The sequence below is a fragment of the Aotus nancymaae genome, unplaced genomic scaffold, assembly GCF_030222135.1.
Source record: "Aotus nancymaae isolate 86718 unplaced genomic scaffold, 86718_ANA_hifiasm-v0.15.2.pri h1tg000007l, whole genome shotgun sequence".
Taxonomy (NCBI): domain Eukaryota; kingdom Metazoa; phylum Chordata; class Mammalia; order Primates; family Aotidae; genus Aotus; species Aotus nancymaae.
Genome location: NW_026988418.1, coordinates 42,726,935 through 42,754,728, shown reverse-complemented (window position 1 = coordinate 42,754,728; position 27,794 = coordinate 42,726,935).

Genomic DNA, 27,794 nt, shown 5'->3' with positions numbered 1-27,794 from the left:
TTACTATGACAATAGCAGATTTGTTTTCTCATTTCTCTTCATAATTGCCAACTACCAGGAAGAAGACCCCAAAGTTTAAAGTAAATTAAAATTTTTAAAATAGAAAAAAATCTTAAGCTTATAAATTAGCCACAGCAACCAACGAGCTCTTCTCATATTCATATTCTCTAGATAACTGGTTCTCAGAAATTCTTTAGAGAGAAGATAAAGATAATATTGTTCCTGAGGTTATAAAAATATGAAAGGTAGATGCTGATTTGCTAAAATTGGTAAAAGGCCTCCCTCTCTAATACATTTTTTGAAATAATTAAATCAAGAAGAGCAAAGAAAAATGAGAACACATTGTAGTACCATATTGAAAATACAATATAAAGTCTTAGGTTATATTCAAGATGTTTCAGCATTTTAACTGAATGGATCAATCGCTAACCCACCACATGTGAGTCATTAAGTGATTTTCAAACACATTTGTAAGAGGTTTCTTGACTAACTCAAACATTAAAACTAAAAATTACCAGCAAGTCACTGAAATAAAAGTGGATGAGAGATTAAAATTTTGACATTTCAATCTGACAACTAGATTGGACTATCTAAAGATTGAATATGAGACTGTTAGGTAATAAATGTGTGAGACTTTGTCACTGTCTATAGACATCATTACTGGCAGGGAAGATCAAGCTCAAGAGAGACATAGACCCCATTGATACTGGTTCATTCATAAACCTGATGTGCACATTGTATTTATTCACAAATCAGCAAGAATCTTTATAGAAAGCAAAGCCCTTTAACAGTAGTCAAGAAATATGTTAATGATTAGAGAATCACTTACTGAAAATTTTATATTAAATATTAACTGCAAATAATAATATATAATGGAGGACAGTTATGAAGAGCATGACCTCTGCCTTCAAGAGACTTGCAGTTAACAATCTAAGTAAACAAAAAATCTAATTCAAATCAGAAATTTCCTGAGGGTTTAAAATAATTAAATTTAATTGCATAATCATCCTGTCTAGAAGCAAATGTATGATTGAGTTCTTATCAAAAACCTAGACTTAAAGCTTTTCAGAAAGTAAAAAGGCAAAAGACTTGCAGCTTCAAGCTGTTATTCAATTGGTGATGATGGTATAGCCTAGATTTTTGTCCTTGCCCACAATCTATTTTCTGGAAAGATTTTTTATTTTGCTTTTTGTTGTTTAGATCTTAAAATTAATGATGATGATGATGATTTGGTTTAATATAGGGAAGACAAATAAATTTCAACTCGCTTGCCAATTCTAATTGATTATTATTCGCTTCCTGCAAAGCTGCCTTGCACTGTGTTCAAGCTTAACAGAAAGGCATGCTGGATTCATCAGAAGTGCCTAGGAGAGGGGAGCAGCAGTATACACCACATTGCCCCCTTCCTTGGCCTAATTGCTTGATACAATAGAACTTCCCTAAGTGTTTTGAAATAAAGGCATCATTCAGATGTGGAAACAGATATTTACAACCACTAAATTTCCAAATGCATGCTTAGGCAGTTTAGCTTGCTGAAGTCCACATTTTTGGTGGTAGGTGGGAGGAGCAGGGAAGAACTGTATTTTTGTAACGAATATAAATTGTTAGTTTCTGAGATTTAAAAAATCATCATTATACAAACATCCTAGAAAATATTTTAAAACTTGCCCCAGATCTACTAAGACCTGACTAAAACTGTTTCATTGCTGCCAAACAAGTGTCTTCATGAAAGATCGGAAGCCGGGCACAAGTGGTACATTGCCCATGGTCCACACAGAATGATACTGTAATTTGCTGATTTTGAATCATTTTTCATAAACTGAAATTGATATGCCATATTAAAACTTCTTTAAATGATTTGAAATGTATAATGATAGTCAAATGCTAAAAGTCATTTTATTTTAATAAATGATATAATCTGGCTTTCCTCATATTTTCTAGAAATTAGAAAGTCACTTGTAAATGAAATTAGACAAATAACTTTTTGTCTTTTCATTTCCATTAAAGGTCACCTGGAAATTAAAATTACATAACAAAGAGACAGTGGAAATCAGATTCACATGATAAGTTTGTTTCTCTGACTACATGTTAACAGTATTACATAAAACACTTAACCAATATGTGTTTCAGCCAGACTACTTGAATTCCATTCCCAACTCTAACACTTCCTAGTTGAGGGACCACAGGCACATTACCTATCCTAACTTCAGATTCCTTTGTTGTAAAATGTAGTTATTAATACCACATAGAGTTGTATGGGGAGTAATTGGTTACTATAACTGTTTAGATAAACACTTTATCTATAAGTGCTTATCGTAAGTATTTAGACTTGGTGTCTGGCATACAAGAAGGGCTTTATTAAAGTCAGCTATTGTTTTTGGGGAAAAAAAATCTATATTAGGAGAAAAATACACATGGGCATGCACACATATGCATGCACACCAGTTAATAAGGTAAAAAGTCATCTAATATTTAGCATGTATAAATAAACTATATATTTACTTCTCAAAACTATAAACTATTCATTTCATATAAAAGCCTTGAGTAAGCAAAAGAAACCTGTATCTGATATGTTTCTGGTTAAATGAGTAAAGTACTATTATACTCTGTAGGTGCCAAAACTGTCTCAACTCCAAAGCATTAAGGTGATAGGTGCTGGCAAGTAGAAACCATGGTGAGATGGGCAAGAGTGAACATATATGTCTGTGCCTTAGTCAGTCCATGTAGATTACAAATGGAAGGTAATGCAGTTATATTTTAAAGTCATTTCTGTGTCATTGATTTTTGTCTGATAATTTAATTATAGGCACTATTTATTGGAAGAGTTTGCTTCTTATTCTAGACATTTGTCCTCACTTGGCACTTTATTATGCTTCCATGACACTTTGCACTACTCACCAGTAACCGATTATGACACTTTCAGGCTGATTCTGTACCCGGCAATGACCCAGAAAGCTTTTCAGTACTCTGTGCTTAGGCAGCACTATACTTTGAAAGAAAGCTTTTTCTTTGGCTGTGATATTGGACCAAGGGTACCAAGTTCTCCATGAACCCGAAACTACCTCAGCTTTCTTACTCTTTTAGAACTGATCATAAAGGCAGTGCAAGATAGTCATAGGAACATGGGCTGTGATCAGGGAGCTTTAGGTTAGAATCCCAGGTCTGGAGCATCTGCTCCTCTTTCCCATCCTAATGAGGGATTGTATTCTCTTCCCAGGTCCACAAGGGGGTGTAGTTTCAAGGGCAAGAACTTCCCAGCGCTATGTCTCCCCCACCTCTCCATCCAGGAATTAGAGGTCTTTGTGTAAATGTTTGCATGCTGGGGAAAGAATCAAAGATCAATTACTCCAGTGGAAGTTTAAAGGAACTCCTTTCATAGGCCTAGAAACTTAAAGGAGGTGGGAATTCCTCCCAGGTTAAAAGTCCGTGTCCCCACATCTAGCCAAATTCCATATTTGGGTCTCCTTCCACAATCTTGTGGAATCTTTTCTCTCTAATCTTTTTCTTTCTCCTTTTTCTCTTTCTCTGCCTAAATAAATCACTTTCTGCAAAAACTCTTTGGGGTCTGATATTTACTTGCAAGCACACCACACCTGGCATTGTCCCTTCTCCCATTCCTGGGTGAGTGAGAGACCAAGAGCCTAGAAAAACATCCTCTCAGGGGAGTTAAGTCTCCCCTGAACCCTGAAACCCAGGCACACTAATAGACTGATATATTGAACCTATGTAAGACTCCTTTACCTTATCTGATTGACTGCTCAAGAAAGGTTCAATAAAGAGAAATGTTAAGAACCAAGAAAGGACTTTGCAGTTTCTTCCTTTTACAAAAAAAAAACAGTTCTTGGAAACAGTTCTAGAAAACAGTTCTTGCTGAGATAGATAATCCAACATGTTCATATGGACTCAGAATGCTTTACTTAAACTGAAGAAGGAAACTGAAATAATTCTTATAATTCAAGGAGAGAAAACCCTTAGTCTCAACTATTTAAATCTTTCAGGCAAAAGAGTTTCTTGGGCCTGAATTATGAATGGTTGCCTTGTGCTCCACTTCACCTCACATGGGTAAACACAGGCCAAGTGTGCAGTAGCGATTTTAATGGGATCAGCCAGGCTAAAAGCCTAATGAAATGGTTGCATGATGAAAAACCAATAGAATTTTAACTCTGAGCCAATGCATTTTGGGAACTAAAAAAAAATCATCTGGGAAAGATCAGGAGAACAATTAAATGGACAGATAAATGCTACTAATTGCTAACGATCAGCTAAAATATATGTAGATGCCTGGGATGTTACTGTACAGTTGTGGGATTCCATTTGACATTTGTCTTAGATTTAATGTCTGACATTTGTGTAACTTTCAATTAAAACAGAATAATGATAATTAGATAAGAAAGAATCTGTTGGTGAAGCTTTGAAATTTTACTACATTCCTCACATATAATAAATTTTACTACTTTGACATTTAAATTTTTTCTTCTGGCTCTATGAAACATGTACCAATGGAAACTAATAAACTTTATAATATTCCTGCAAATGTTTTAGAATGATAGCTTAGGCAAAATATGAATATACATGTTGATACCCTTGTGTTTTAAATCAATATGCAGGGCAAATGTGCAGGCATTATGCACTAATGTGGCTATTCTGGATTTTGTATACCAGCATCCATTCTGATTGGTCAGTACTATTGTCTCATTGGTTGGTGTTTACACAGTAACAGTTGGTAAAATTTCAAATATCACCCTAATTCATAAGTATCATAAGCATTTTTATTTTGCTGGTATTTAGACGCTAGATTAAATGCTCAAGGTTTAAAATATGATTATCAAAAGCTATTCTTCTAATAAAAGTAATTTATATGGAAATATGTTAAACTTTCATTCAAATGAAATGTCCTGCATGTTATTGATTAATTACTGTGTGGCCTCTTTTCTACGGATAATGTTTAATCATAAAAACATTTTAAGCCAAAAAAATTTTCACAACATACTCACAATATATAGTTTAATATTCAAGTTATTTTGATTGTTTAATTATACAACATAGGTTGTGTACACATGCACACATCTGCAATACAAATATAAATACTCCAATTTCTCTGGTCACTTTTAGAAACTATAACTTCTATCTTTTCTTACTAATAAATTTTCTTTTGTCTGATTTTTTATTATGTATGTTTACTAAGTTACATTCACTAAATCTAACTGATTTTGATAAGAAAAAAATAGGAAGAAGGTTCAGATTTGATCTATTAACTATGAAACAAATTTTAGAAAGAAGCATTGTTTTGGAAAAAGTATTTAAAAAAAAAAAAGTTTTTTCTCTCATATCCCAGTGGAAATATCTTTAATTTATCATTTTTGGATCATTTATTCTTAATTTGGATTTATGCATAGCTGTTAGTAAAAATGTTTTAAAAAGCATCAGAGAATTTTACAGATTAATATCAGATAAGTGGTTGAGAAAGAAAACAATGCAATTCAGTGCTGTTCTGAATTAGGAATCTTTGTTACTTGAGCAGGTTGGGAGCTACTCTCAGTACATAGATATAGACCTGAGAAGAGGAAGCAGACAAGGCCCAAGTGGATAGTGAAGATGTAGAAGGACAATTCACTCATAGTGTCCACTGTCAACTCTCACACTTGGTTATGGCTATATTTATTTAAGGATGAGTAAATGCACACATGGAATGATGGGGAAGTGGTAGAGGAGTACACAAGTACAAACACAGGATTTAAATGACCACCTCTTGGGTGCTAATTCTCTGAATAATATGTAATATATTCAGTATTCTTTAAGTGATTATATGAGCTAGACATTATCATTCCCATTTTACAGATAAGAAAACTGAGATTCAACGAGGTTAAACCACTTTCTCAAAGTCAATCAGCTAATAAGTATCAAAGTCAACATTTGCTTGAAGTCTGTCAGGCTCAAAAGTACATGTTCTTAATCATTGTCCTAATGCATTGAAAACTCTGAAACAATATCTAAAGTCACTTAACAAAAAAAAAGGTATTACTAGCCAGAAAAGTCATCCTGATATATATATTATGAATATATTATATGCAAATAATATATAATGTAATTTTCTTTGAACAGATGTTCAAGAAAAGGAAGGAGATTCATATGGATGAAGGTATGTAAAGGATGTAAAGAAGCCCAGAATGTAATAAGATAATTAATATCTCCATTGGAGGTACAAAGAAGCAGGATAAATACCACAGCACATGAAATCATTAATACATTGATTAAATTTCATATTCTATCCAAAAATGCCACCATATCTGACTTCCAGCCTAATTTAGCCATTTTTTCCCAAGTCTAACTTCATTTCCTCCCTCTCCCTCCCTTAACTTAAATTATGTTTGACTAATTCAGAGTTTCTCAACATTGGCACAATTGACATTTTGCCCCAGTTAATTATTTGAGTGCGGACCAATATCCCTGACCTCCAGTCACTAGACATCCGTAGCACTGCCCTTACCCTTACCACCAGGTGTGTCTTCTAGGTGGCAAAATTACCACATCAAGAGCCATTAGATTAATTCAACTATGGGAAATGAATTATTTTTTAATTTTAAATTACTTTTATTGAATAGCCAAACTTTATGAAATCAAACTTTGTTATTCCATAATGAACATTCAGTGTAGGGTACACACAGGAAAAAATAGAAATTTTAATTTTTTAATCCAATCAAGAATTTCTTCACACATTCCACGATTTGTATGTCTTTCCTATTCAAACATTTTTCTGTGCATCTCTGAAAATTAAACTATTTAAAGAATAGAGAAACAAAAATTTGAGTAAACTAATAGTGTGAAGTATAACCAGTAAGCTAAAATATAAATCTTATACTAACCAATTGGAATGACTAAAATGTCATTCCAATGTATACTACTTATTCAAAAACCTTTGTTTTGGAGGATCTAATAAGTGTAGAAGACTGCATACCAAGTTATCTCCAAAAGTATTAATAGAATGACAAAGGCTCACCTTTCTATGGAGATATGAATATTTTCCAAATTCTCTGTGGCTTAGAAAATAGATATACTTGGAACGATGTGACAAGGTTAATGATATTCTCTATTTCTAAATAGCTTTAAATTCTTCTTAAATATTAGTTCCACTTTTGCTTCTAAAGTGAACTGCTTCAAGGTATAGGTCATCTCTGGTATAAAACACCTGGTAAACCCCTCACTTCTGCCCTTCTACTTTCTGCTATGTTAAATATTTTTGTTAGACTATGTCTCAGTGGGTTCATTCTTCTATTCTGATTTCTTTGGGAGCAGCAGTGAGTTTAACTAAAGCTTTACAAATGGCTTTGAGGACTTGAGTTTTTGTAGCCTCATCTATTATTTTTCCTTTATTCTACATAACTCTTGTTTCCTGGGAGGGTGTATTTTCATTTGAAACCCCTAATTAAAGGAAGTGAACCCAGAGGTTAAAAAACACTTATGGGGAAACACTGAGTCTTTTTAAAGCAAACAGAGAGAGGGAAAATATTAACTGAAATTAATTTTGGTATTTTTTCTGAATATAAAATTCAATGGTTTAAAATGAGTATGTACAATTTAATATGATGTATGCGTAAAAATAGTCTACTAACTATGCCTCCTAGGTCTATTACTTAGTAAATGAAGCAAAAAAAGCCTTTTTAAAGTTATACTACAAGCTAACACTGAACCATACATTTATTGGAATTAGCCTCATTCTAAATATAATTGAAAGCAAAACATAGCTATTATTTCTGTTTGTAAAATATTATCATATTCTAGTAAAATATCCACAGATTTACATAATTTACCCCTTTTTTCACATTCATACACCACAATCAGAAAGGAGTTATTTTCTCCTGTTTCAATACAGATCATTCTCAGTAGATCATTCATATCTCAGTGTCTTAAATGGATTGCCTCTGTATATTTTAAATTAATGTATTTCACAGGAAAGAATTCAAAACATCCCATATTTCTATAAAATCACAAGTAAAAAAAGCACAGCACAGTATCTGTGTGTATTTGTGGGTAAGCATGGAGGTGAAGTGAAGGGGAAGAGAGAGAAACAGTGAGCGAGAAGGAAACAGAGAAAAAAGATAACCTCGCTTACTTCACTACTAGGTAAAATGAAAAGATGCCACATGGAAGCAAGTACCTTTCTAGTTGTCATTCAGTGGTTACATTCAGAATCTATGATGATATGGCTGTGTCCCCACCCAAATGTCATCTTGAATTGTAACTTCCACAATTCGCATATGTTGTGAGAGGAACCTGGTAGGAGGTAATTGAACTGTGGAGGTGGGTCTTTCCTGCACTGTTCTTGAAATAGTGAATGAGTCTCATGATATCTGATAGGTTTAAAAATGAGAGTTTCCCTGCACAAGCTCTCTCTTTGCCTGCTGCCATCCACCTAAGATGTGACTTGTTCCTCTGTGCCTTCCGCCATGATTGTGAAGCCTTTCCAGCCATGGAGCTGTGAGTTCTCTACTAAATCTGTTTTTCTTCCCAGTCTCGGGTATGTCTTTTATCAGCAACTTGAAAATGAACTAATACAGTAAATTGGTACCAGTAGAGTCAGGCACTGCTAAAAAGATACCCAAAAATGTGGAAGAGACCTAGGAACTGGGTAACAGGCAGAGGTTGGGACAGTTTGGATGGCTTAGAAGAAGACAGGAAAATGTGGGAAAGTTTGGAACTTCCTAGAGACTTGTTGAATAGCTTAGACCAAAATGCTGATAATGATATGAACAATAAAATCCAGGCTGAGGTGGTCTCAGACGGAGATGAGGAACTTGTTGGGAACTGAAGGAAAGGTGACTCTTGCTATGTTTTAGTGAAGAGATGGGTGGCATTTTGCCCCTGCCCTAGAGATGTGTGGAACTTTGAACTTGAGAGAGTTGATTTAGGGTATGTGGCAGAAAAAATTTCTAAGCAGCAAAACATTCAAGAGGTGACTTGGGAACTGTTAAAATCATTCAGTTTTTTAAGGGAGGCAGAACATAAAAGCTTAGAAAACTTGAAGTCTGACAATGTGATAGGGAAAAAACTTCCATTTTCTGAGGAAAGATTCAAGCAGGCTGCAGAAATTTACACAAGCAATGAGGAGCTGAATGTTAATCTGCAAGACAATGGGGAAAATGTCTCCAGGGCATATCAGAGGTCTTCGTGGCAGCCCCTCCTATCACAGGCCCAGAGGCCTAGGAGGAAAAAGTGGTTTTGTGGGCAAGGCCCAGGCTTCCTGGGCTGTGTGTAGCTCAGGAACTTGGTGCCCTGCATCTCAGCCATTCCAGCCATGGCTGAAGGGCCATAATAGAGCTCAGGCCATGGCTCCACAGGGTTCAAGACTCAAGCTTTGGCAGCTTTCATGGAGTTTTGAGCCTGCCAGTGCACAGAAATCAAGAATTGAGGTTTGGGAACTTCTACCTATATTACAGAGGAGGTATGGAAATGCCTAGATGTCCAGGTAGAAGTTTGCTGCAGGGCCAGGGTTCTTAAGGAGAACCTCTGCTAGGGCAGTGCAGAAGGAAAATGTGGAGTTCAAGCCCCCACACAGAGTCCCTACTGGGTCACCACCTAGAGGAGCTGTGAGAATAGGGCCACCATCCTCCAGACTCCAGAACAGTAGATCAACCAATAGCTTGAAACATGTGTCTAGAAAAGCCACAGATACTCAATACCAGCCCATGAAAACAGCCAGGAGGGTTCTATCCCCTGCAAAGCCACAGGGCCAGAGTTGCCCAAGACCATAGGAACCCACATCATGCCTCAGCATGACCTGGATGTGAGACATGGAGGCAAAGGAGATCATTTTAGAGCTTTAAGATTTGACTGCCCTGTTGGATTTTTGACTTGTATGGGCCCTGTAACCCCTTTGTTTTGGCCAAATTCTCCCCTTTGGAATCACTTTTTTACCCAATGCCTGTACCCCCATTGTATCTAGGAAGTAACTAACTTGCTTTTGATTTTACAGACTCATAGGTGGAAGGGACTTGCCTTATCTTGAATGAGATTTAGGACTCTGGACTTTTGAGTCAATGCTGAGATGAGACTTTGGGGAACTGTTGGGAAGGCATGATTCATTTTATAATGTGAGGACATAATATTTGGGAAGGGCCAGGGCTGGAATGATATGGTTTGGATCTGTCCCCATCCAAATCTCATCTTGTATTGTAACTCTCACAATTACCTTGTGTTGTCGGAGGAACCCAGTGGGAAGTGATTGAATTATGGGGGTGGATCTTTCCTGCACTGTTCTTGGTATAATGACTGAGTCTCATGAGATCTGATGGGTTCAAAAATGGGAGTTTCTCTGCACAAGCTCTCTGTTTGCCTGCTGCCATCCATGTGAGACGTGACTTGTTCCTCCATGCTTTCCACCATGATTGTGAGGCCTCCCCAGCCATGTGGAACTGTGAGTTATCCATTAAACCTCTTTTTCATCCTAGTCTCAGGTATGTCTTTATCAGCCAAGTGAAAGCAGACTAACACATATGATAATCAGATCCATGGAGACTAACATGGTATCCCTGAGATTGCGATGAGCACTAGGTAATATCATGAGAAAAACAACTATTATTTCAATGAGAAAAGAAATTGTTTCAAACCTAAATTTATACTCTGAGATATGCTAGTGTAGTCCAGTGACTTGCATATTTAATTAGACCTTTCTAAAAATTGATAGTTTAATTATCCAAGGAATAGCTCAATTTTATCTAACAGAAAGGAATTGCAGAGACATTTTGAGATATCTTCCCCTAACCAACCATGGAAATCTCTGCATGATAATAATAGCTATCACATATTCAGAGCTTATTATATATCCTAAATGCTACAGGTGTTCTTTATAACAGCCCTGTAAGTTAGAAATATCTTCATTTTACATACATGAAAGAACTGGAGTTTAGAAACAAGAATAAGCTACTCATTCAATCATCTGGTAAGTAACAAGTGTAGAATAGGTACTCCAAAATTTTTGCTATTAATAAAAATGTTATTCAAAAATACTTAGGGAATATGTCAGAAACTGCTTAACATATTTCTGAAGTAAATCCTTAAGTATTCTTGTTAACTTTTATTTTAGGTGTAAGTTTGTTATATAGGTAAACTACATGTCACAGGGATTTGGTGTACAGATTATTTTCTCACTCAGGTATTAAGCATAGTACCTAATAGGTAGTTTTTTTATCCTTTTCCTCCTCCCACTCTCCAGCCTCAAGTAGGCCTCTGTGTCCCTTGTTCCTCTCTTTGTGTCTGTGTCTTATCTCTTTATATCCCCATGTTTTCATTGGTTACCTTCCACTTGTAAGTGAGAACATGCAGTATTTGATTTTATGTTCCTGTGTTAATTCACTTAGGACAGTAGCCTCCAGCTCTATCCATATTGCTGCAAAGGATATGATCTAGTTCTTTTTTAAGGTTGCATAGTATTCCATGATGAAATATGTACCATATTTTCTTTATCCATGCTATCATTGATAGGCATTTAGGGTGATTCCATGTCTTAGTTACTGTAAATAATGCTGCAATGAACAAATGTGAACATGTATCTTTACAGTAGAAGAATTTATATTCCTTTGGGTATCTATCCAGTAAAGGGATTGCTGGAAGGAATGGTAATTCTGTTTTTTGGTCTTTGAGGAATCAACAAACTGCTTTCTAGAGTGGTTGGACTAATTTACGCCCTCACCAGCAGAGTATAAGGGTCTCTTCTCCCTGCGGCCTTGCCAGTATGTTATTTTTTGACTTTTTAATAATCATTCCAACTGGTGTGAGATGGTAACTCACTGTAGTTTCGATTGACATTTATCTAATGATTAGCAATGTTGAACAATTTTTTCATATGTTTGTTTCCATATGTATGTCTTCTTTTGAAAAGTATCTGTTTATGTCCTTTGCCCACTTTGTAATGGGGGTTTGTTTGGTTTTTGCTTCTTGTTTAAGTTTCTTATTGATTCTGGATATTAAACCTTTGTTGGATGTATAGTTTGAAAATATTTTTTCCCATTCCGTAGGTTGTCTGTTTACTCTTTTGATAGTTTATTTTTCTATGAAGAAGCTCTTTAGTTTAATTAGGTCCTATTTGTCAATTTTTGTTTTTGCTGCAATTGCTTTTGAATCTTCATCATGAAAACCTTGCCAGCTCATATGTCAAGAGTGGTATATCCTAGGATATTTTCCAGAGTTTTAACCATTTTAGGTTTCACATTTAATACTTTAATCCATCTTGAGTTGATTTTTGTATATCACATACAGAAGGGGTTCAATTTCAATCTTCTACATATGACTAGCAGCTTATCCCAGTATCATTTATTGAATATAACGTTTTTCCCCATTGCTTAATTTTGCCAACTTTGTCAAAGATCAGATGGTTGTAGGTGTGTAGCATTACTTCTGGGCCCCCTATTCTGTTCCACTGGTCTACATGTCTGTTTTATAGCAGTATATGCTTTTGGGTATTGAAAATCTGAAGTATAGTATGAAGTTGTATAATGTGATGTCTCCAGCTGTGTATTTTTTGCTTAGCATTTCCTTTGGCTATTCAGATTCCCTTTTGGTTCCATATGAATTTTAAAATAGTTTTAAAAAAATTCTGAAAAAAATGTGGAAATAGCATTGAATCTGTTGCTTTGGATAGTATGGCCATTTTAACAATATTGACTCTTTCTATCCATGAGCGTGGAATGTTTTCCATTTGTTTGTGTCTTCTTTGATTTTTTTGAGCAGAGTTTTGTGATTGTAATTGTTGCAATTTTCCATCTTTCTGGTTAGCTGTATTTTTCAGTAATTTATTATTTTTTAGCTATTATGAATGTGATTGTGTTCCTTATTTGCCTTTCAGCTTGGTTGTCATTGGTGTACAGGAATACTACTAATTTCTGTACATTGATTTTGTACCCTGAAACTATGCTGAAGCTGTTTATCAGATCAAGGAGATTTTGGGCAGAGAATATTCTGTTCTAGGCATAGAATCATATCATCCGCAAACAGGGAGAGTTTGACTTCCTCTCTTCCTATTTGGATGCCTTTTATTTCCTTCTCTTGCCTGACTGCTCTGGTTAGGACTTCTAGTATGATGCTAAATAGGTGTAGTGAGAGGCCATCTCTTGTACTGTCCAGATTTTCAAGGGAAGTGCTTCCCTTTTTACCATTCAGTATGAGGTTGGTTGTGGGTTTGTCATAGATGGTGCTTATTATTTTGAAGTATGTACCTTCAATGCCTACTTTGTTGAGGTTTTCTAACATAAGGGAATGTTAAATTTTATCAATAGTCTTTTCTGTGTCTATTGAAATAATCTTATGGTTTTTGTTTTTAGTTCTGTTTATGTGATGAATAACATTGATTGACTGGCATATATTAAGCCAACCTCACATCCCACTTATAAAGCCTACTTGATCATGGTGGATTAGCTTTTAAATGTTCTGGATTTGGTTTTCTAGTATTTTGCTGAGGATTTTTGCATAGAGGTTCATCAAGGATATTGGTCTGAAGTTTTCTTTCTGTTGTGTCTCTGCCAGGTTTTGGTTTCAGAGTTATAGAGTCCCTTTTTCTCAATTTTTTGAAATAGTTACAGTGGGAACACTACCAGCTCTTCTTTATACATCAGATAGAATTTGGCTGTGATTCCATCTGGTCCTGGGTGTTTTTTGGTTGGTAAACTTTTTATTACAGATTCAATTTTGGAACTCATTATTGATCATTTCAGGGATTCAACTTCTTCTTGGTTCAATCTTAGGAAGTTGTGTATTTCCAGGAAATTATCCATTTCTTCTGAGTTTCCTAGAATGTGTGCATAGAGATGTTCATAGTAGTCTGTGAAGGTTTTTTGTAGTTTTGTGAGGTCAATAGTAATATCCCTTTTATCATTTCTGATTGTGTTTATTTGGATCTTCTCTCTTTTTGACTTTATTAGTTGAGCTAGTGGTCTATATATCTTATTAATTTTTCAAAAACTCACTCTTGGATTTGTTGAGGAGTTTGTTATGTATTGTTTTTCACATCTCAATTTCCTTCACTTCACCTCTAATTTTGATTATGCCTTGTCTTCTGCTAGCTTTGAGATTGGTTTGTTCTTGTTTCTCTCAATCTTCTAGTTGTGATGTTAGGTTGTTAATTTAAGATAATTCTAAATTTTTGACATCAGTGTTTAGTACTATAAATTATCCTCTTAACATTGCCTTAGCTGTGTCCCAGAGATTCTGGTATGTTCTATCTTTGTTCTCATTAGCTTTGAAGAATTTCTTGATTTCTGCCTTAATTTCATTTTTCACCCAAAAGTCTTTCAGGATCAGGTAGTTTAATTTCCATGTAGTTGAATGATTTTGAACAGTTATTTTTAGCATTTATTTCTATTTTTATTGGGCTGTAGTCCATGAGTGCCATTGGCATGATTTCAGTTTTGTTTTTTTTTTTTAGTTTGCTGAGGATTGTTTTATGTCCAATTGTGTGGTCAGTTTTAGAGTATGTGCCATGTGGTGATGAGAAGAATGTATATTCTGTTGTTTTTGGGTGGGGATTTCTGTAGATGGCTATTAGGTCCATTTGGTCAAGTATTGAGTTCAGGTCCTAAATATTTTTGTTAATTTTCTGCCTTGATGATCTGTCTTATACTATCAGTGGAGTGCTGACGTCTCTCACTATTATTCTGTGGAAATTTAAGTCTCTTCATAGGTCTATAAGAACTTGCTTTATGAATCTGGGTGTTCCTGTATTGGGTCCATATATATTTAGAATAGTTAGGGCTTCTTGTTGAATTGAATCCTTCACTATTATGTAATGCCCTTCATTGTCTTTTTTGATCTTTGTTTCTTTAAAGTCTGTTTTGCCTGAAACTAGTATAGCAACCTCTGCTTTTTTCTGTTTTATATATTCTTGATAGATTTTTCCTTTATTTTGAGCCTATGAATGTCATTGCATGTGAAATGGGTCTCTTTAATACAGCATACCATGGGGTCTTCCCTCTTTATCCAGCTTGCCACTCTGTGCCTTTTAATTGGGGGCATTCAGCCTGTTTAAATTCAAAGTTAACATTGATATATGTGGATTTGTTTTGGTAATTATATTGTTAGCTTGTTATAATGCAGACTTATTTGTGTGGTTGCTTTATAGTGTCAACTGTCTGTGTACTTAAATGTGTTTTTGTAGTGACTTGTAATAGTCTCCCCTTTCGATATTTAGCATTCCCTTCAGGGCCTCCTGTAAGGCAGGTCTGGTGGTAATTAGTTGCCTCAGCATTTGCTTTTCTGAAAAAGGTCTTATTTCTCCTTTGCTTATAAAGCTTAGTTTGGCTGTGTATGAAATTATTTGGAGTTTCTTTTCTTTAACAATGCTGAATATAGGCCTCCAATCTCTTATGGCTTGTAGGGTTTCTGCTGATAGGTCCACTGTTAGCTGATAGGGTTCCCTTTGTGGGTGATGTTCCCTTTCTCTCTAGTTGCCTTTAACATTTTTTCTCTTTCATTTTGACCCAAGATCTGATAGCTATGTGTTTTAGGGATGGTATTCTTATACAGTGTCTCACAGGGGTTCTCTGCATTTCTTGAATTAGAATTTTGGCCTCTCCAGTGATATGCCTCTCTAGTGATGGTGGGGGAGTTTTCATGGATAATATCCTGAAATGCATTTTCAAGGTGCTTGCTTTCTCCCCATCTCCTTCAAGGACATCAATAAGTCACAGATTTGGTTTCTTTACATACTCCCGTATTCCTCAGAAGTTTTGTTTATTTTTCATTCCTCTTTCTTAATTTTTTTCTGACTGAATTAGTTCAGTGAGCTAATCTTTAAGTTCTGAGATTCATTCCTCAGCTTGATCTGTTCTGTTGTTAATACTAATGATTGTATTATGAAATTCTTGTAGTGTGTTTTTTAGTTCTATCAGATCAGTTTGTGTCTTTCTTATAATGATCAATTTTATCTATCAGCTGTATTTTTTTATTGTAACACTTACATCCTTAAACCGAAGTTTGACTTGCTCCTGAATCTTGATGATCTTCATTTATATTCGTTTTTAGAATTTTACTTCTGTCATGTCAGATATTTCAGCCTAGTTAAGAACCCTTGCTGGGGAACTACTGTGTTTTTTAAGAGGAAAGCAGTCACTCTGGCTTTTTAAGTGGCCAGAGTATTTACACTGGTTCTTTCTCATCTATGTGGGCTGGTGTTTCTTTAACTGTGATGAAAATTGAGTACAATCAATAGACTTCTTATATGGATGTTTTTAGAAGGCTGACACTTTGTGCCAGGTGTTTATTTATACCTGAATTATTGTTCTTGGTTTCACAGGGAGGTATATGAACAAAGTCTTTTTGATTTTGAAGTTCTGGGCTGTGATTCAGTAGGTGGCTCTTAAGTGTAATGACCAGTATGTAGGCTCTTGCTCAGCCACATGGCTTCTCTGCATTTTCTCATGATTGCACCCATGCTCCCTCCCAGTTCTCCAAAAGTGTGAACTCCTCTCACACTTAAGGGCTGGATACAGATGTTGACTTTTCATTCCCAGGCTACCCACCACAGCTCTGGGTAAGCTCAGGCTTTATGTTCTCTCCCGAGAGGCAGCAGGGGAAGGGACCTTGGCAGTGGTTGTGGCAGGGGAAACTTTCACATATCTTTTGGGACTCCATCCCAGAAAAATGCAGAGCCACTATCAATCAGTGTGACTGACCTATGATGAGGCAGCTGTACTGTGGCCTAAGCTGGGAGGTCTCTGCCTGATGATGCACAGGGAGGATGCATCATGGGGGAGACAGACTGGTCTCTTCTCCTTAGGGCAACTTCAGCTTGCTGGAGGTGTATTTAGAGCACTTAGGGTCTTTGCTCCTTCCCCAGTCTGAGGGCAGCAGGGGCAGTCCCACTGCAGTGGCAGTGGCAGAGGAGTTTTTGGTTGCCTCTGGGAGCTCCAACTTGGAGAAAAGTGGAGCCACTGCCATTGGGAATGTTCAGCCAGGGTATAGGGTGTCTGCATAGCTGGTTCAAGCTGGGGCCTTTACTTAAGAAAGAGCAGGGACTCAAGTGCTCAAAGGGAGAAGAGACTGGATTCCTCTCTGTATGGTGACTGTATTGTGCTGGAAGCACAAGTAGAGCTCTCAGACTCTTCAGTTCTTCCTCAGACCAAGGTCAGCAGGGACAGAACCAGTGCCATGGCAGTGCCAGAGGGACTGTGGATTGCCTCTAGGAGCCCCTCCCCAGGAAAACACAAAGCTACTACCACTGGTTATACATAGCTAGGGATGTAGTGCTGTTCTGTGGTCCCAAGATGGGGGCCCTGACAGGTGAGAAGTGGGGGAATGGGGGTTCTCAGCAAAGAGAGACTGGGCTTCTCTCCTTATGGTGGCTGCAGTATGCTGGAGGTGCCAGTGTAGCCACCAGGCCCTTTGTTCCTTCCCAGCCTGAGGATGGTTAGGGTGGGTACCATTGCAGCTGCAGGTGGAGAGTCTCTAGGTTGTCTCTGGGATTTCCTCCTCAGAGAAATGCAGAGCTACCTCTCACTGAAGTGTTCAGGGAGAAGCAGGATAGTTATGCTGGAGTCCCAGGTCTGGATGCCCAACACAGTGAGGAGAGGCGGGGATAGAATAATCTGGCCACATTTCTGTGGGGCAGCTGCACTGTTCTGGGGATCCACGCCAGTCCATAATCACGGCACACCATCTAGAGCCTAAGGGCAACAGCTGCAAGGGCTGTGGGACAGCAGAAATGGCAGGCTGCCTCTCCCTCTGGTAGCTCCATCCCAGGAAAGCACAGAACTGCTACTCGCCCTAGAGCACAGGCATGCCTGGTGTGGCCCTACTAGGGTCCCAGGCCAGTGGGCCTTGTACTGTGAGGTGCAGTACAGGTAAGGCCTGCAGTCTATCACTGCTCAGCCTGTGCACTTGGCCCCATTCCTGGGGATGTGTGAGGGAGCCTGACCTTCCCCATTCCTGGAGCTGCAGCTGCTGATGCCAAGAAGCCCAGGGATCCAAGGCTCCTGGGACTCTCCATGTACCTGAGCCGTGGCTCTGCCCAGATTCATGTAGCTCTCCAGGTCAGTCTGGAGGCCTCACTGAGGGGACTCATGGTGATTTCCTGAGCTCAGAGTTGCAAAGGTCCATGGCAGAAGTGTGAGTCTCCAGGGATAATCACTCACTTACCATTTACTCACAGTGGGGGACAGGGACACTCCCCTATCTCCTGCCACTCCCAGGAGGTCAGTTGTCCTGTCTCGCTGTTCCTCTCTGTTCTTCATGGATGGAGGTTTTGTTTTGCTTTTTGTGTGTTTTTTTTTTGATAAATCCCAATGCAATATGTCCATCTGGATGTTCCAGTTGAAGAGTTACTATTTACCTGTTATTCTTTTTTCTCTCCGTGAAGGCACACACTAGCTGCTACTAGTCAGACATTTGGCCCTACCTGCCAATAATTCCATTTGTTTGTAAATGACTTTGAGAGTTGGCATGAGAAAATAACAACAACAATAATAAGAATGCCTACAAGTTACTGTGCGCCAGACTTTTCTAAGTGCCTTACACATGTAAACTTATTTAGTTATTTCTTAAAACCATTTGAAGTAGGTTCTATTATGATCCCCATTTTAAAGATGAGAAAAGTGAAAAATAAAAAGGCTTAACCAACACCTAAACAGTAGGTATCTGGAATCTTTAAAACAGAAGCAAAAAATCTCATTGATATAATCACACTTCTGTGGTTGAGTATGATTTGGCTAACATAGGTCATGAAACAAAAGATAACTACTTATACATTGCCAGTGGAATAAACTATATTTATTAAGTAAGTCCTTAAGTAAAACAAAGTAGCATTTAGAGCCAGCAGTGAAATCTCTTTTCTCTATGGGAAACTTGGGAGGAAATTAAGGCAATGAGAAATAGAAGAGGATATCCACTCCAGTGACAGCTGGAGGGGTCCTAGCAGTGTAAGTAGGCTTTCTTTGGTGGATGGAAAAATGAAGAGAGAGGATAGGAGGAGTAAAATGAAAATAATCTGGGGCCTATTTCTGTGGTTTCAGTTCCATTCATTTTGTTAGAATCGTGTCCTGTGATTCAGACCTACAAGTCTGTCTCTTCCTCAGGTAGAATAGGTAAAGATCTGAGCAGCCCAGGGGTCAATGATGCCAGGACCATACTACCATGAAAGGAATCATGCCATGCTTATGAGAATCTTGACTTTAGTGTCAAAGAAGGAAGAATGGCCAGGGCTGAGTAATTGAAGCCCTTTCTATCTTTTATTTTTCTCAGGTACCTGAGGAACAAGTCTCTTTTCATTTCCAACCTGCCTTGTTTTAAAAGACACTGAATTACTTAAACAATGTGAATGGATTAGGCAAACATGGAATACAAATCACAGAAGTTACCTTAGAAATCATTCTATAATAGAATATAATTGCTAGAACTAAAACAGGAGAAAATGGCAGATACGTTTCACTCCAACTGTTTGAAAGAAGAAGTAAATATTGGTGAGGCCCACAGGCTATTCATCAAAGCAGAGCATCAAAACAGATTTTTTGTTTTGTTTTGTTTTTAATAAGAATCCAGGCAGGAGTAATCACCAGTTAGCAAAATAACTAGGCAAATTCTAATTTGCAAGTCAGATCTTGGCACGTGAAAAGAGTGGTAAACAGAAAAAAAAATAGGCCAGAAGCAAGAGACAGAAAAGAACCAGAAGGACATGAATTTCAGAATATATAGAACAAGGTAGAATGTTCCAAATGCAAAAAAGAAAAAAAAAAAACTTTCAGAAATGTGAATTGTTTTCAGTATCTTTGGTTCTGGCCTCTCTTCCAGGATGGATTTACCCAAAAGCTTCAGGGCCCCTTCTGGCCACAATTAACCCTGGGGCCACCCACAGGCAGAAGGTATTATAAAACGGGTCCGAGATCAAACATCCTTATAAGAGAATCAGAGCTCATCTATCTCATGCTTTTAAAAATGACTTTTTTCCCTTCTGACTTCCCCAACTCTAGGTCATGCTTCAATTGATTTCACAATTCAATCTGCCTAGGGCAATGGTGCCTGCTCTCCTTTGAGTCCTGCATCTAACTCTAGAACTTCATGTTCACTCCTTTCCTCCATCCTGCCCTTCTTTGCTCTGTAATAAGACACAATTTCCATGAGGACTTGGACTACGTCAAGGTACCCAATATATATTCATCATGGATGAACGTATTCATCCATACCTAGGAAATACTTTTTGAACATTCAAGATCTCTGTGCTTTATATTTTCTCATCCATGTAAATGGGGAAATAATTAAACCTACTTAGTGTTGTGAGGATTAACTGAGATAAATCAAGCAAAGCACACAGCACAGGGTTACCACTATGAAGGATTCACCCTCATAATTATTCTGTTAGTCTATTCCTGCATTGCTTTAAAGAACTACCTGAGACTGGGTAATTTACAAAGAAAAGAGGTTTAATTGACTCACAGTTCCACAGGCTGTACAGGAAGCATGGCTGGGGAGGCCTCAGGAAGCTTACAGTCATGGCAGAAGGTGAAGGGGAAGCAGGCATGTAGTACACGACCGGAGGAAAAGGATGAGAGCGTGAAGTGGGAGGTGCTACACATTTTAAAACAACTAATCTCATGAGAAATTACCCACTATCATGAGAACAGCAAGGGAGAAGTCCGCCCCCATGATCCAATCACCTCCCACCAGGCTCCTCCTCCAACACTGGGGATTACAATTCGACATGGGATCTGGGCAGGAACACACCCAATCCATATCACTTGTCATTACAGTTAGTCAATCATGTGGTACTAAAACTTCAAACTATCTCTGTCATCACTGCAGTCCCTTTTCTCACTCTCTTGGGTCTGTCATGCAGTCTAGAACATAGGACACAGGCAGGAACTAAGAAGAAATTATTGAATAAGGAAAGCAGATATCCTGTTTCTATAACAAGAAACCACCTTTATAAGTGAAACAAGATTTTATGTGTTTGCTTGACTTTTTTTTTTTTTTTGGCCACAACTCAGAGGTTTTAACTTAGTATCTGTAAATACATGAAGCAATCCCAGCATGGCCTGCCTGGATGAACTGGTAATTAAGAACACCTGGCTCAGGTGGAGGGTGAATACATGTGCAGAGGAAAGCAGCTGACTCCAGCAGGCAGCCCCTGAGGTTGGTAACATGAAGTTGGGCATAGTTGAACTGTTCCTAAAGCTATTCCTGTAATATTTCCCATTTTTCTTCCCACTTCATGTTGCCCTGTACTCCTACTGTTATTTTCCTCTGAAATTTGGGTTCAGCTGTGTGGAAGACTGGTGCAGGAGGAAAAAAAATCTCACTTGGTAAAATTTATTACTGTAGGGCTGACAACTGAGATGCAAGACATCATAATTTTTTTCCAGTCTGACTCAGAGATCCCTACAGGATTTTGGCATAAGAACCCACTCGTGAAACTGCTAGTAATTCTTTTGCTTGTCCTGATAATAGTTAACCCACTTCTGCTTTGTTTCTCTGTTGGACCCCAGTCCCTGCACTTGTTCACTCCTGTGATGCTAAATTTGAGTAACTCTCCTGCTCTTATCAAGCTACTCAGACAAGAAATTAAATTGTTATCTTGTGGTAGTACCTGCAGTATCGAACAAAATAATTGAGGCCAAATAATTTAACTAATGGAAAAACCCATAAAAGGTGTTAATCACACAAAAAGACCTGTGAAAGAAAGTAAATATAACCAATATAAATGATTTAGGCATTTATAAATAAAGAAAAATGCATATTGTGCTTACTATGGCCTTTATAATTGCATAGAAATTCGATCTTTCCTTAGTGCCGATATTGCTACTTATCTGTCACTAAGAAAAACCCCGAAATCTATTAAAGTATGAAAACATAAGAGGAAGGAGATACATTTCTTACCATTTAAGCCACATAAAATTCAAAGAGTGAAGCAAAAAGAATGACATTCGACTAGCCTCTTTGGCTGACTGCGAGTTCTTAAGCGTGAAAATAACTTCTGCATCCTCTTATAAATGCTGTAATATTGAGAATGAGGTGTCTCTGAGTGGAGAAAGAGTTTAAAGTCTCAGGTCTCTGATAGAGAAAGCTTTCTCCCAGCTTGAGAGCTTAACCCTGAGGAGCAGGCTGCCATAACCCTGTGCTTCATGAAACATAAACACTAAATGCATCACAAGCTGGTTTGGACAGAGTCAGAATCCTCCCTATCCAAGGATTTAGTTTAAAATGGAGCCCAAATTATATCTTTAGCAATTGTAGAAAATGGAAGGGAGAAAGGCTATTTGACCTGATCCTTTGAGTGAGATAGCAACAAATCTCTTCTTTGAAACTGCATTAACTCGTAGCAAGTACTCAGAATCCATTTAATAAATTGCTTATTTCTAGTGACCCTAAAGAGTTAAGACACCTCTAAATACCAAGCAGTTCTTGACCTTCTGGATAGCAGGAGGTAAGATGAGTTATTAAGAGAAATATGAAATATAGTAGTTAAGGGGTGAGTTGTGGTTATGCATAAAATTTCAGTGATGAGCACTGCTTTGTGAAATGTAATGATTAAAACAATCAACATAACCATAAATGGTGTTAACCACACAGAAAGACCTGGAAACTTAAAGTAAATGTGGGAGTAATTATTGAAAATAAATTGATGCATAGGAATGCTTGTGGTTTTTGCACATTGATTTTTTAACCTGAGACTTTGCTGAAGTTTCTTATCAGCTTAAGGAGTTTTTGGACTGAGAGGATGGAGTTTTTCTAAATATGTAATCATGTCATCTCCAAATAGAGACAATTTGACTTCCTCTCTTCCTATTTGAATATCCTTTATCTCTTTCTCTTGCCTGATTTCCCTGGCAAGAACGTCCAATACTATGTTGAATAGGGGTGGTGAGAGAGGACATCCTTGTCTTGTGCCAGTTTTCAAAGGGAATGCTTCCAGCTTTTGCCCATTCAGTATGATACTGGCTGTGAGTTGTCATAAATAGCTCTTATTATTTTGAGATACATTCCATCAATACCTAGTGTATTGGGTTTTTTAGCATGAAGCGGTGTTGACTTTTATCCAAGGCCTTTTTTGCATCTATTGAGGTAATCATGTGGTTTTTGTCATTGGTTCTGTTTATGTGATGGATTACATTTATTGATTTGTGTATGTTGAACCAGCCTTGCATCCCAGGGATGAAGCCAACTTGATTGTGGTGGATAAGCTTTTTGATGTGCTGCTGGATTCTGTTTGCCAGTATTTTATTGAGGATATTCACATAGATGTTCATCATGGATAATGGCCTGAAATTTTGTTTTCTGTGTGTGTGTGTCTGCCAGATTTTGGTATCAGGATGATGCTAGCCTCATAAAATTAGTTAGGGAGGAGTTCCTCTTCTTCTATTGTTTAGAATAGTTTCAGAAGGAATGGTACCAGCTCCTTTTTGTACTTCTTGTAGAATTTGGCTGTGAATCTGACTGGTCTTGGGCTCTTTTTGGTTGGTAAGCTATTAATGGCTGCCTTAATTTCAGAACTTACTATTAGTCTATTCGGGGATTCAACTCCTTCCTGGTTTAGTCTTGGGACAGTGTCTGTGTCCAGGAATTTAGCTATTTCTTCTAGATTTTCTAATTTATTTGTATAAAGTTGTTATGGTATTCTCTGATGGTAGTTTGTATTTCTGTGAAATCAGTGATGATATCTCCTTTATCATTTTTATTGTGTCTATTTGATTCTTCATTCTTTTCTTCTTTATTGCACTGACTAGTAGTCTATCTATTTTGTTAATATTTTCAAAAAACCAGCTCCTGAATTCACTGATCTTTTGAAGGGGGGTTTTCATGTCTCTGTCTCCTTCAGTTCTTCTTTGATCTTAGTTATTTCTTCTCTTCTGCTGTTTTTGAATTTGTTTGTTCTTACTTCTCTAGTTCTTTTAACTGTGATGTTAGGGTGTCAATTTTAGATCTTTCCCTCTTTCTCATGTGGACATTTAGTGCTATAAATTTCCCTCTAAACACTGCTTTTGCTGTGCCCCAGAGATTCTGGTACAATGTGTCTTTGTTCTCATTGGTTTCGAAGAACTTGCTTATTTCTGCCTTAATTTCATTATTTACCCATTAGTCATTCAGGAGAAGGTTGTTCTGTTTCCATATAATTGTGCAGTTTTGAGTGAGGTCTAATTTGATTGCACTGTGGTCTGAGAGACTGTTATGATTTCTGTTCTTTTGCATTTGCTGAGGAGTGTTTTACTTCCAATTATATGGTCAATTTTAGAATAACTGCAATGTGGTGCTGAGAATAATATATATTCTGTTTATTTGGGTTGGAGATTTCTGCAGATGTCTATTAGGTCTGCTTGGTTCAGAGCTGAGTTCAAGTCCTGAATATCCTTGTTAATTTTCTGTCTCATTGATCTGTCTAATATTGAGGTGGGGTGTTAAAGTCTCCCTCTATTATTATGTGGGAGTCTAAGCATGAATGAACTCTCATTCACAATTGCTACAAAGAGAATAAAATACCTAGAAATACAACTTAAAAGGATATGACGGATCACTTCAATGAGAACTACAAACCACTACTCAAGGAAATAAGAGAGGATACAAACAAATGGAAAAATATTCCATGTTCATGAATAGGAAGAATCAATATCATGAAAATAGCCATAGTAGCCCAAAGTAATTTATAGATTCAATGCTATTCCCATTAAACTACCATTGACTTTCTTCACATAACTAGAAAAACTACTTTAAATTTCATATGGAACCAAAAAAGATCCCACAGAGCCAAGACAATCCTAAGCAAAAATAACAAAGCTGGGACATCATACTACCTAACTTCAAATTATACTACAGTCTACAGTAATCAAAACACCATGGTACTGGTACCAAAACAGAGATATAGACCAATGGAACAGAAAAGATGCATTTAAAAACATTTAATCTTTGAAAAAAATGACAAAGACAAGCAATGGGGAAAAGATTCCCTATTTAATAAATGGTGTTGGGAAAACTGGCTAGCCATATGCACAAAACTGAAACTGGACTCCTTCCTTACACCTTATACAAAAATTAACTCAGAATGAATTAAAGACTTAAAATGCAAGACCAAATGGATCAATTTAAAATATTTTATTTCCTAAAAGCCTTTTTTGCCTGTTGTAATATGCAGGACCCTTCTCCTTTCATGGGAGAGACAGGTAGTTACCTGAATATAGGTTGAAAAGGTTATGTAAGAAGAAATTATAATAAAAGGGATACTTTGCTTTTCAAATCTTTGTTTTCTCTTAATCTAGGTAAGGTATATTAAAAATAAATATGTAAAGAAGAAAAATAAAAGTGGTCTTCATGGAAGCAAAAAAAAAAAAAAAAACACTAGATGAAAACCTAGACAATACTATTCAGGACATAGACATGGGTAAAGATTTCATGACTAAAACACCAAAAGCAATTGCAACAAAAGCCAAAATAGATTTTAGACTAAAGAGTTTCTGCACAGCAAAAGAAACTATCATCAGAGTGAAAAGGCAAACTACAGAATGGTAGAAAATTTTTGCAATCTATCCATCTGACAAAGGGCTAATATCCAGAATCTACAAAGAATTTAAACAAATTTACAAGACAAAAACAACCCCATCAAAAAGTGGGTGAAGGATATGAACAGACGCTTCTCAAAAGAAGACATTTGTTCAGCCAACAAACATATGAAAAAAAGCTCATCATCACTGGTCATTAGAGAAATGCAAATCAAAACCACATTGAGACATCATCTCATACCAGTTAGAACAGCAATCATTAAAAAGTCAGAAAACAACAGATGCCAGAGAGGATGTGGAGAAATAGGAATGCGTTTCCACTGTTGGTGAGAGTGTAAATTAGTTCAACTATTGTAGAAGACAGTGTAGCAATACCTCAAAGATCTAGAACGAGAAATACCATTTGACCCAGCAATCCCTTTACTGGGCATATGCCCAAATAATTATAAATCATTCTACTATAAAGACACATGCACATGTATGTTTATTTCAGCACTATTCACAATAGCAAACTTGGAATCAGCCCAAATGCTCATCAATGATAGACTGGATAAAGAAAATGTGGTACATATACACCATGGAATACTATGCAGCCATAAAAAATGAGTTCATGTCCTTTGCAGGGACATGGATGAAACTGGAAACCATCATTCTCAGCAAACTAACACAGGACCAGAAAACCAAACACCTCATATTCTCACTCATCAATGGGAGTTGAACAATGAAAACACATGGACATAGGGAGGGGAATATCACACACCAGGGCCTATTGGAGAGTGTAGGGCAATAGGAGGAATAGCATTGGAGAAATACCTAATGTAGATGATGAGTTGATAGGTGCGGCAAACCACCATGGCACATGTGTACCTATGTAACAAACCTGCATGTTCTGCACATGTATCCCAGAACTTAAAGTATTAAAAAAAGAAGAAAGAAAATAAATTGAGATAGTGAAACAAGGTATAACAAAATCTACAAACACATTTCTAGTTAGATACACTCCGAATTTATTCACACTCATTCCTTTGACCTCTGTTGGGAATGTCTCTTCCACTCCTTTTAAATTTTGGAGATCAGAGGAGATCTGGACACTTAAGTTTTAGAAGAGTCAGAGAAGAGAGGTCATCAATGGTCTACCTCTATGGACACGACCAGGCGTTGCTTCTCCCCTTTTGGTGATCTTCTTTCCCCTTAGACACCAGAAGTGATAAGATTTTGGTGACATCCAATTATACTTTGATTAAATCTACTCCTGTCACCAAACCCATTTTCTTAATATCAAATGGAATCATAAACTAAGCTTTTGTCAGAAGAGATCTATACAGTAGTGATCAACTATTTTATAATACATATCCTCATTACATTCATTTTTCATGCCAATTAGCCCAAGTAAATTTTATATAATATGTAAACCTAACTAAAAAGGGTAACCTCTACTGTGTTTGGTTAAGTTCAGCTTTTATGTTATTATCAGTATCTGAAGACAGGAAACCCAACATGTAGTAGAATACATTTTATAAGCAATATGCACCATTTAATATTTTTACTCACTATAAAGTCTTTATGGGTTAATAAAATATTTTTGAGTTACTTTGTTCTAAAAATTTCACAGTGTTAAATGTTTATATATATGCATATTGATATATAACTGTATCTTCAACTATATATATATATATATATATATATATATATATATAACTGTATTACTAATCTAGTTAACCAGAAAATATATAAATCACTTTCAGTGGATAAGACTTAATGGAATGATAATAACACCCAATGCCTAGTTTCTGACATATATTATTTGTTTGTACTTTTAACTCATTCGTAGGACATTTACTGCTCAGAATTAATATTTCTTTCATTACCTCATAACACATAATATGGTTTTCTTATTTTAGTCAATGTTATGCAAGTCTTTACTATATTAAAAATTTGAATGATCCTTGGGGGCAAATTGCCATGTTGTAAACAGTTGCACCATTCAAAACTATCTTTCAGACTTCAGAAAGATAGTCATGCACAGGATAACTTTTTAATAATAATACTTGAATTGAGTAAAGGAATCCTCAAATTCTAATGCCTAGACTTTCAGAATTTTTAGCAATCACATGCCAGGAAGAGATCTATTGGCCAACTATTAACTAACTGATGAATTATATTTGAAGAATCCTGAGAAGTATGGGGGCAAAATGGTGCTTAAGCATAATCCAAAATACAGTTTCATTTCTGGCTCAAATTTACAAGCAAAAATGCAACTAATTTTTCTTTAAAGCAGTATTTTTCAAAAATGTCATTTCTGATATATTTCTTAGTTTAAATTTACATATTGTC